Consider the following 12334-nt stretch of genomic DNA (forward strand, 5'->3'; position numbering starts at 1 on the left):
AGTCTTAACCCGTGTCATCTGTGCCACAGTTGAAATCGTGCCTGTTCTGACACCAGTATAATAAGACTCCTTAAATGTTTTATTATTTGTTTCTACTGACTGAAATGATGTTTATTTCATGCAACATGATTCTCAGTATTTATGAAGTGATCAGATATTACATATTCTCTGGAATAATAAAAGGTACTCAAAGAATAAATGCAATGCCTGCATATACGATCAGTGGTCTGGTATAATGCTGGTTTCTAGACAACGGTGCCTTGTAGCCTTCTAGCTTCCATCAGTCTGTTTACTTTCATCTCTGCTTTTCTGGGGCCAGCAGCAGGTGACTAGTTCTAGCACTGTGGCACCAACAGGACCCTGCTTGGCACACTGAACAAGGGCAAGGCAGAGGTCTGAGATGTCCTTGGCTCCTTGTCCATGGACCATGTCCCTGAAAGGAGAGTATTTTACTGGTTGTTCATTATGTTAAGATGGGTTTTTAATGCAAACCTTCAATTTACCTCTGCAAGATTGCTCTACTGATGTAATTTTAGTGCCCAGAGGCCTCTAATCTTGTAGAGTTGAGAAGCAGGCCTTTTTTGCTTCCCAGCAGAATAATTTGCTCTCATAATGTAGCTTTTTCAGCTAATACTGAATAGCTCCATTCTGTCTACAAATTTTTCATCAAATTTAATCACAAACGGTAAACTGGAGTTCAGAGTTGCAGGTAAAATTGCAAAAAAATTAAAATTCCTTTTTAAGTTCCTTGAAAAATTATCTTGATGGGTGCGAAAGCAAAAGAGAGAATATATTATAATTTCTAATTATAAAAAGTTTGTATGGTGTGATACTTTTTTTTTTTTTTTTGAGATTCTACCTAAACATAGGTCATTCCTTTTTTACACTCTTCTCCTATTTGCTGCTTTCCATGAATGATAGTGTGAGCAGAAAAAGAGTAGGCATATTAAATAACATTTAGGATATTTCCTAGTTTATAGCTTCCTCTCCCAGAAAGCCTTAATCTCTGACACCAAAGTTAAGTTCCTACACTGAATTACATTCATTAGGAATCTAAACAGGTTAAATAAGGTACCCACAGTGAAATAACATAAATATCCCTTTTAATTTTCCAAGAATTAAAATTTATCATCCTATGATATTGTCATGTAGGTTTTGGAGCAAATTTCCTTTATTAACTCAGAGGATTTATAGAGAAGAAAGAGGTGGAGAAAAGAGGTGGAGAAAAACAATTTGTCTCAACTTATACCACAATATTATTCAGTGGCCCAATTCATGCAGTTTTGTCAGTGATGATATTAAACATTAGCCCTCTAATAGCAGATCAAATACTTGTGATGTTAGAGCATTAAGTGATATATTGCCACATCCTACTCTCGCCATTGATTTATATAAATCATCAGCATTTGAAATGATGTTTCAGAGCACTGTTTGATCCAACCTAGCTGGAAATAAATGTAAAATGGCAAATAGTTGACTAAAGATTCCAAGATGATGAATTAAGAACCCTGAGGAAATTTTGCCATAAAGTTTCAGAGCTGGAATTTCTTCTTGCTGGTTTTCACTGCACTTGTCATTTTTTTTCACTAGGAAAATCTGATTGAAAAGAGAGCTGCAAAATCTTTTGATAAGAAAAGAAAATGCTTTCCAGTGAGAAATTAATATGCATAACTTATCAAAAGTAGATTGAGCAGTGACTTAATTAAGGTGTGTAAAGATCTTCAGTGGAGGAAAACAGCAGATACTAATTGGCTCTTCAATCTTTTGGAAAAAAAGATATTGCAAAAATGACAACCATTGGAAGTTAAAGCTAGAACAATTCAAATGAGAAATACAATACAGATTTTTAAGTATGGCATAATCAAGCATTTGCAGGGATGTAGATGACAAAAAACTGCAAGAGATGGATTTCTTTGTTTCATCTTCAAATGGAACTACAATACCTGTCTAGTAAACATGCTTTAGATAAACTAACATAAATAGACTTGGAACAGTAAATTATTTGGTCTGTGGAAAAATCAGGTGATTAAAGCAGATGATAGATTTGCTTCTGGTTTTAACTGATGGCAAAGGCTGGCCAATTTCTGTGTATTTACACTTCCTTATAAAAACCTGGGGCTCAGATCAATATGGCTACATTTACACTGTTGTAGCTGATTTCAATAAATCCTTTCAGTCTGCATTGAAGTCTGTCCTCCCCCATTTTATAGCACCCATAATACCCAATTTGCTTGGCTTGTCAATCAGACTGCACAACCAAGAAGAGAGAAAAGTGTTTTCTAGTCCAGTTCGTGTTTGCTGTGGTCCATGGGTTGATTATCCCTTTTCCAGACTGCAGCATACAGGTTGCCCCAGAGTGATTTGTTCCCAGATGGCTTTTGTGAAGGGCAGAGTCTCTTCTGCTATTAGTCTTAGTCCAGGACTGCAAATGGTTCTAGAGACTGGAATTTCTCCAGCAAAATGAAGTGTGCCATAAGACAAAAATCCATCTCACCATCACTTATTGATTTCTCTCCCTGCTTTGTTTTGCATGTTTATAATTGGTTCAGTGCATATTTCTCAGTCTTTGTTTCCAAAGTGAGATTCTTCCATAAAGCCCTGTATTTCTCTACACATGACTACTTTGACAGTAGCATTTACACATAAGGGCTAGGGCCCAGTGGGCTAGAGAGGATTATGGTTCAAAGAGAGATTGAAGATTGTAAATGCAGGTCAAATAATACAGATAAAATGGGAACTGGGAACACTGAGATCAGATGACAGGAAAATATTACTCCTTGAACTGGGTGTTCTAGCTATCGATCTATCTTAGATTTTCAGTGGCATTTTCAAAACATGTAAGATAAGGATTTTCCCTCAAGTGGAGTTTTGTATATTATATTCATAAAAACTCTAGCACTGCACTCAGAGAATTCATTCTTGTAGGCTGTCACTATGAAAATAATAAGATTTGGTGTATTTTCAGACTGTGTTTCAGGAGGTACTGGGAGCATTTTAAATTAATAATTTACTGCTTTGAGTCCATAGTGTATTACTCTTCTCTTGTTCCTAATCTTTTTTACCTTGAGATCAACAGTACTGTTGTTACCAACTACAGTGAGAGTTGGGAACATTAGACTTTTTCCCATTTCTGTTTCTCAGATATATTCCTGATGATTTTTAACATATAAAGTCAGGGAATACAACTTGCTATTAAATGTGAAAAGTGTCCCTTTTCAATGCAACACCCCCTGGACATTCCTAAACTTTACAAGTGCTAATTATTTGTTGTACTATGTATCTCATAGACCCACTCAGATTGCAAGTAGGTTGAGGTCATCTGCATCTACATCTATCACTGTGTCCCAAAGCAAGGCAGACAGTGTCTGTCATTCCTTGAAGCAGATGTGTTTCTAAAATGATCTTAGAGATCTCCATTGATGTGGACTGCATAGCTGCAGTCTTAGTGGCTGTACTTTACTGTCCTCACTTTTATAAAGTTTTTTCATATATCTATCCAATCTTCCTCATTGTAGTTTAAACACATTATTTTTTCTCCAATCCTCTCTTGAGATGGAGAACAAATCATTCCTGCCCCTCTGCAGTAGCTTTTTTAATAGGTGAAGGCTGTGCCATACCTGATTCAATGCTCTTTATTATCAGCTAAATAAGTCAAATTATTTTACTTTCCATATTTCTGATTCTCACTGTTCTTTATTCTCCCATCCCCCTCCCCCAGCTTTAAGCACAAATACAAAAAAAATTAATACTACAAACCCATTACACAATGCAAAATACATTTCTACTCAGGTTATACACCTTGTTAATAATTTTCTTGGCTAATCTGTGTTCTCATTATTATTTTCTGTTTTAATTTTTTCGTTGATATTGATTGTCTGCAAATTATTTTGGTTTAAATGAATATTTGTCTCACAAAATATTTTGGAATATCATTATTAGGTGGATAAGTGTTCTGAATTGACTTTGAACAATAAATTTCCTTCATTAAGTTACCTTGACAATATCTTTTTTTAGTTTCATTTCCTGGCTGAACACCTTGCTATTGAAAGTTGAGTAGCATGTTTCTATTTTCTTTGTTTTAAAGATCATAGTAGTTCACTTTAGCTAAGTCTCACCTTGAGTGTCTAAGCTTCAGTTTTCTTCTGGAGAATATTGATCAGTGTTACACAACCTTAAAACAATCAGTATTTTAAATCTTTCATTTTAAAGGTGTTTTTTCTTTCATACATTTACCTTTAAGTTGTAAGCAGAAGCCTTTTGAAATTTTGCCAAGATGTTTTGAGTAACTCCTTTGAGGTCGGAAAGATAGATCTAGACATTTATAATGTTTAGCACCTTATGGATAGACAAAATCTATAGGTGGAATAAATTCCATTGATTCAGTGAAACTATACCAATTTTAGCTATTTGGGTTGCAGGGCAGCAGTCCACAGATTTTTATGGTATCAAGGCTTAAGTCATGTTATTGAGAGATAAGATTTTGCATTCAGTTCTACAGGAAAATTAGAAATGGGTTGTGGGAAAACAGGACAGAGACTACATGTGGGCCATGAATCACAATGTGTTTTTTGTACACAGACCATTCAAGTGAAAAGAGGAGGGGACTATGTTCTAGCAAGGCAGGTGTTCTAAGCGTACATCAGAGTTTGAACACCTTGTAGGGAGACGTGTTCATGGTGATGCATTTATCAGAAGCATTCCAGTCAGAAAGTAGACCAAACTAACTTTCTTTTCTTTCACCACTGTTTTCTATAAGTACAGTTAAAAAGGAATCTCTGGAAAGCTATTTTTTTTTGCTCATTCGTGGGAGTAACCTAGCCTTTGATACTTATCAGTCAGGGTATGAACACAGGACAATTAAATATTAAACTTGTGTGATGCAAACCCTTTTGTGAACATAGCTCTTAGCATTGTCATGCTTGTTTTCCAATCCTCCTTTCAACAGCACTCAAGCTCTGTCACAGAGAAAGACAATCCTCTCAATTTACTCTGCTTTACTAAACAATAAACAAGACTCATCTTGTTTGAAGACCTTATTATGGTTATCACTTTCCTCAGATTTGACAGGAATATTTCAACACACAAAGGTTCAGCGAAACAAGACTTAGATGCCTGGTGAATGCCCATCTTATAATGCATGAATATCAAAATTGTGTGATTCCTGCTGGTTCTATGTAGCTATGAATAAAACATTTCTGGAATGAATTCATAACTGTATTTATTGCAAATTTTGAGATAAAGTAAATGAAATAGTGTGGCAATGAATTATTTAGATTGTTATCATATTACTAGTGTATGTTTTTTATCTTAAAAAAAATGCAAATCATTCTGAATGTTAGCATTTCTGGCACTTCGTTATGGTGGTTTCTGCTCCATCACCTTGATTTTAAATATCCATTACAAGCATGAGTCAGGCTTCCATGGCATTTTCTTTGTCATTTACTGAAATAAGATTTTTGTTCAGCCATAGTCATAAATAATTAGGAACACTGTGACTCATCATCAATGTCCTTCTACTTTCCTTCTCTTAGATGATGATTTCACAAAAATTGAAATAAATTCCTTAAAATCTACAAAATGTGCTATGGAAAAATTTCATTAAAAAACCAATCAAGGGTCTTCAATGGCAAAGATTTATTTATGATAATTTAGTATGTCATTATAATCACAGATGTGATGAATAGGAATTGTTACATTTTCTCTGAAGAAGGATTAATGTTAAATTAGTCACTTACATGGATGGCTTCTGTGAGAAGCTGCCAGAAGCTTCCTCCATGTCTGACAGGGCAAATGCCAAGTAGATCCAAGATGGACCAACCACTGGTCAAGCCCAAGCCCATCAGACAAGGTGGTAGTGCCTCTGAGATAACATATTTAAGAAGAGGAAAAAAAAAAGTCTGAGCTACAGCAGCCAGGGAGAGGGATGGGGATATGTGAGAGGAACATCCCTACAGACCCAAGGTCAGGGCAGAAGGAAGGGCAGGAGGTGCTTCAGGTGCTGGAACTGAGATCCCCCTGCAGCCCGTGGTGCAGACTATGGTGAGGCAGCTGTGTCCCTGCAGCCCATGGAGGTCCATGGGGATGCAGAGACCAGTGTGTGGTCCCTGGATAAACACATGCTGGAACTGGCAGCTTCCTGACGGAGGCTGTAATTCTACAGGATGCTTGTGTTGGAATAAGCTCCTGGCAGGACCTGTGGCCACAGGAGCCCATGCTGGAGCAAGTTTGCTGTCAGGACTTGTGATTCCACAAAAAGGATCTATGCTGGGGAGGTTTAAGTTAGATATTATGTTTTGGAGTGTTTTAGGTTTGATATTACAAAAAGATTTTTCACCCAGAGGATGGCTGGGCACTGGAACAGGCTCCCCAGGGAAGTGGTCACAGCACCAGTGTGAAACAGTTCAAGAAGTGCTTAGACAACACTCCCAGGCACATGGTGTGACTCTTAGGGTGTTCTGTGCAGAACCAGGAGTTGGACTCAATGATCCTGATGGGTTTCTTCCAGCTCAGGATATTCTGTGATTCTATGATCCTGAAGGACTGTACCCTGTGGCTGGGACACAAATTGGAGCAGTTTGTGAAGAACTGCAGCTCATGGGAAGGAGTCTCATTGAAGGACTGTGTGGAGGACTGTATCCTGTGCGAGGGACCCCACACTGGAGCAGGGGAAGATTATGAGGAGTCCTTCCCCAAGAGGGAGGGAGTGTCACAGACGCCATGTGATGAACAGTCTACAGACAACATTCCTTGCTTTCCTGTGCTGCTGCGTGGGAGGATGTAGAGAAATATGAATTTGAGCCCTGGAAGATGGGAGGGTGATGGAAGGGTGTTTTAAGAATTACTTTTAATTTCTCATTACACTACTCTGATTTGATTTGCAATAAATTAAGGTTATTTCCCAAACCTGAGTCTGTTTTTTTTTCATTACAGTAATTGCTGAGTGATCTCTCTCTGTCCTTATCTCAATCCATGAGCCATTCATTTTCCCTTCCAAGCCCAGCTGAGGAGGCAAACGATAGAGCTGCTACAGTAGGCACCTGGCATCCAGCCAGGAACAACCCACCGCAGAGTACTATGCTTTACAGCAGTTTATCTCTGGCCTGTTCTCTTCACTAGAAGCTTTTCCCTGTCTCCATAAGAAATGGAAGATATTTGTTAGGATGTTTTTAGAGACACTGATAACAACCAGACGTGGAAAAGGCACTCTCATGGTGATACTGACATGGTGATACCAGTGTGCTCAATCCACCTACACTAAGGGCTCTCCTGATTTCAAGAAAAGGTGCTCCCATTTCCATCCCTATGCTCCTGACAGAAGAAATTGTTTGGACATGATTGGTATAAAAGAATAAAAAATAAGTTTATTGTCTTGCTTTAAGTGGTGGTGATCAAGTGCAGGGCTGTTTGCAGCTACATACAGAAAGAACCAGTGTTAAGGCTTGCCTGCCTTACTATCCCTTTTCCTATTTCTAGGTCCTATCTTCTGCCTTCACTCTTGTCCTTCTCTGTGCCAGTTCCCTTCAAAAAAAAATCAGTGAGAATATAAGTACTTTTTAGTCCCAGTCTTGCTACATTCATGTTCAAATTTGGTATTACTGAGATATGTTCCTGGCATTGCAAATTCTATTATCTAAAAGTTCTGCAGCACTTTATTTCTGCATCCATTATTTGTGAAATTCAGTCATTCCTCTCATACATTTCCCTTAACCACCCGTTAAATCTGGCCATCTGTCAAGGAGTTATCCTTAATCTCTATCAGCTTCTTCTACCGTTGTCTTACACAGCATCTTCTTGTGTCATATGCAGTAATTCCTTACATCCTGCCCAACTAGTTTAATATTGGTCTTAGTTAGCAACTTATTTATCTGTCTGCATTCCTAAAATCTTGAAGAAAAATTTAAGGATTACAAAAATTATGTTAGAAATCAAAATATACAAACTACATTTGCATATTTTATATACTATTATTATATATACGATTGGTTAGAGAGCAGTAATGAAAACTTATTGCATAATGAAATGTTACCCTACTACGCCTGGAGTGCTCGGAAACATCACTGAAGCCGTGGAGTATGTACTCTAATTAGAAAAGAGAACATCTTATGTACTTAAGGGTCTTTGGGACTAGGTGGAAGAATGGAACTTGACATTTTTAAGACTAGTGAGATACATGACCATAACACCTAGATCACAGAGATACTCTGATGTCAGAAAATGAATTGTTAGAAATGTTGACAATCAGGAGACAGTACTGCTCAATAGATTTGTGTGCCTAGGAGAAAGAAGTGACAGAAAAGGCATATGGAGTAGGAACAGCAAGAAAATCCAAGACAACTAAATAAATGGTTATAGTATGAATCTGGGCTGAGGTTGAGAGAATGCTTTTGCAAGAAGCAATGTTTAAGGAACAGCTTCGTATTGCTAGCAAGGCAAAATTATTTTATTTATTGAATCCATCTGTATTCAAGGTAACAGGACCATTTATGTTTTCTCACACAGTTGATAACTTGCAGTGAAGAAGTCCATCACCATTGGGATTTTTTTTTTTAATTTTCATGATGGAAATTGTGCAAAGGATCCATATTGCTCATGGCTGCTTCAGTGAAATTAATGCCCCGAATTTCCTTGATAGAGTGATGAAATAAAATATTAGGTTCTATTAGATTACCTAATTTACTGATCTGCACTATTGTTAGCTATCTTATCCTTTTTTTATAAGGATGATTATTGATTACTAAATGACTTTAATTTCAGTAAACAGCACAGAGAGTGAGTTAAATTGAATTATCAATAATTAATTGCTAAATGTTAGCATATGTTTTCATTGATCTTTGGCAGTGCTTTTAAATTCAGAAATTGAAAATGCTTCTGTATTTTCTTCCAAGATCGTAATTATTATTATATTGTTATTAGATTCCCTAGTTATTTTAAAGATAACGATTCATTTTATTATTACTGGCACCATCTTTTCATCCTGTTTCTATCTTGTGATTAGCACTATAGTCTTGTGACAACTTTGAACATACTTTATAACCACCTGATCTCCTTGCCATTTCTAATCCAAAATGTTCATAAACATGGCGAGGTTCTAATCCAAAATGTTCATAAACATGGCGAGGTTACTAATAGGTGTTAAAAAATTGTTCTTAAGTCATTACAAGCTGGCACTGTTTAATTAATTTGGGTAGCTTACATATATAAAGTAAGGAGGATTTGTCTTACATATTTAAAGAGCTTGATTGGTCATTTTTGTGATGAGTTCTCCTAAGTTCCTGTGTCTCTTCCATGGGACAGTGCTTCCTTGTAAGTGAGGGAGAGTGGGAAAAATGTCTATGGCTCTTCCCTTGTTCCTTTTGCAATGCTAAACCCAGTTAATGGGCATTTTAAATGCAGCAGATTGAGCTTGGAAGGGTAAGAGACAGACTTGCATTCTGTTCTGCCTCTGCTGCTGCAAGGAGGGTCTAGCAGGAAAGGGGAGCAGGAAAGGCAGCTCAGAGCTGTGAGAATGCTCAGACATGAAAGACATATAAGGTCATCTGTCAATGGCTGGCAGACACGTATGAAGATTTTTCTTCTCTCGGGAGGATGTATGCCATAATAACACGACTTTCTCTTTTGTTTATTGTGTCCAACAAGTAGCAGAGTACCAAATATTTGTTATAAGTAGTAAAATCCAACTGATCTCTTGGCTCCTCTATAATTAAAAATATCAGCAAAGTTAGAACTGCTGTCTAACTTCTGTCTTCAAACTTCCTCAGGAGATAAAAAGGTTAGATGAATAGCAGGCAAGCCAAAAGTGGAATATTTTGTCTTGGAAATGCTGGATTTATGAGATTAAATTCTCCAACTGTTTCTTCAAATTGGATTCACCAGCAAATATTAGGGGTGAAGAAAGTGATGATGAAAATGAAGATACCTTACCTACTGCACTGAAGACTGTTGCTCCTGTGGAAAAGGTCTTTCAATACGTCCTTTCTCTGGCATTCGGCACTCTCTGTTCAGTTCCTAAGGTAAGCAACTTGTGTGCCAAGGGAATCCCAGTAACCCCTGGAAGCAGAGGCAATTTCAATGCCTGATGATGCTTTGATGATGTTTTGTCATCAGAGTGATGGACAGTGGGATGCCAAACAACTGTCTGTATAATCACACACTGCATTTGGATCAAGGACAGGCAAACGAGGACTTTACTGGTTTTAGTGGTACACAAAAGATATAACACTTCTCAGGTCCTCTTAGTAATATTTCTTTATATAACATGAAGTAGGGAGCTGTAGCAAATAATTTTCTTCTTCAACAAGCCCAGTGTAAATTCTTTTATGTTGTTCAGCTGCGTGGTTATTTATAATAGTCACGTAGTAAAGCAAACAGGAATAAAATATGCCTGAGTGAGAAAACGTAACTCCAATGAATTCAGCTCAGATATCTTGAAGGTATCTGGCATTAAAGTAAAAAAAAAACCCAGAAAAGCTGTGAAAAGAACAATTCAACCAAAAAAAACCCACCACCACCAACAACAAAACAAACAAACAAACAAACAAAAACACCAGCCACAAAAAAAAAACAAAAAAAACAAAACAAAAAAAAAAAAAAAAAAAAAAAAAACCAAGAAAAAAAAAAAAAAAGGCAAGAACCCTCTCGGTGTGGAAGAATCATAGATTTAGTTTAATGGAGAAAATGAGATGGGAGGACAAGATACCTAGATCTGTGCCTGGACTAGCTCCTTATTCTCACTAGTCTTAGAAAGGGATAATTTGCCCCAGACCTTTCTAGCTCTTTCTCTCTCTTTCTCTCCCCCCTCTCTCTCTCTTTCTCTCTTTTTCTCTCCTTAACTTCTGTTTCTTGAAATCACTTTAACAGTGTAGTATTAGGTACAAATGAAAGAAGCAACTCACATTTTCTTCAGAGGATGTTATTATTATTATTATTCCTCACCTTATAGTTTTACCTATCTATCCCATTCTAAAACTTATTGGAATAAAAGACTTTTCCATCTACTTCAAGAGGCTTTAAGTCCATAAATATTCAAATTACTCTTCTTTTTTGGAAGTTATTTCAAGTTAAATACTAGAACATGAGTTAGGATAAGACAAGAAGCAATTACACTTTATAAAACTATAACTCTACCTATTATGTAATTACACAGTTATTGTAGTTTGTGTAATTACAATGTATTAAGTAATTAGTAGCACTTCTTATAGCAGGGATTTTAGTCTCATTTCTTGTACTGCTTTTATAATATAATTTTATTTCATAGTCCTACAAATCCATTTTACATGGATTATAGTTATATGACACAGTTATTTATACTTCAATTGCAGTCATTTATGTACAGAACTTTGCAGTTAAGCTGATGTATTATTAATTACCTGGATGACAATGCATAACTACCCCAATGTGCACACTACACCTGTCTTAAAAGCCAACTACCTGACTATAATGATTTCTGTGAGTAATACAATGCTTATTTACTACCTCAGAACTTCAATTCTGGATAAAGCCAATACATTTCATTATAGAGAAGGGTTTTTTTTCAGCAAGACAAAGGGTGGCTTTTACCACCACACAGGTAGGAGCTGAATGCCTCCTCTGTAATACCAATGCAAATTAAATAGCATAGGGGAATCAAAGACTTCAGTTTGCCACGACAGCTTGAAGGCTGTTCTAGTGAACTTATGACATGAAAAAAACTAACTGGCTTCTTTATATTTTTTGGTTACCACTGGATGGAGTTTGTCTAATATTTATCCAATATGTTTAGGATAATTCCAGGTGTAAACTGCTATATACACCCCTAGTGAAGTCTGGAACACAGATTTCTTTCAAAGTGTTCCAAATAGAGATGGCAGCTTACAGGCAGTGTATAATGCTTACATGCCAACAACTTACTTTGGATGAAATAATATTTTTTTTCCCCTTAAAACTTTAAAAGGATACTTTTATCAAGATCTTAAAAGTAGATGAGACTTGATCCCCTTTGCTTTCTCATATATCAGATTGAATAATGAGCACTATACTGACCCAAATGTATACACCTGGATCAGCAATTCTATATAGCTGATATCAATGTTACTAAGTGCTGGTGTTGTCTTTCACTGCCTGTGGTATTTTCTGTACATCACCATAGCCCCTAATCTTCATACTAAGAAGCTACAGCTCTTATAAACCAGGTTCGGTCTGTTGCTGCTCCAAAACCCTGCCACTCCCTGTTTAGAAATGGGGGAAAAATCCCCTTGCAACACTGAAGAGGAGCAACTGAAGACAAGTCACATCCTCATCTCTCGGCTCCCAGCAAATTGTTGAAGAAGAGAAGTGTTTCTTCACATGTACTGCTAGC

Source organism: Vidua chalybeata, chromosome 2 (genome assembly GCF_026979565.1).
Source record: "Vidua chalybeata isolate OUT-0048 chromosome 2, bVidCha1 merged haplotype, whole genome shotgun sequence".
Classification (NCBI taxonomy): Eukaryota; Metazoa; Chordata; class Aves; order Passeriformes; family Viduidae; genus Vidua; species Vidua chalybeata.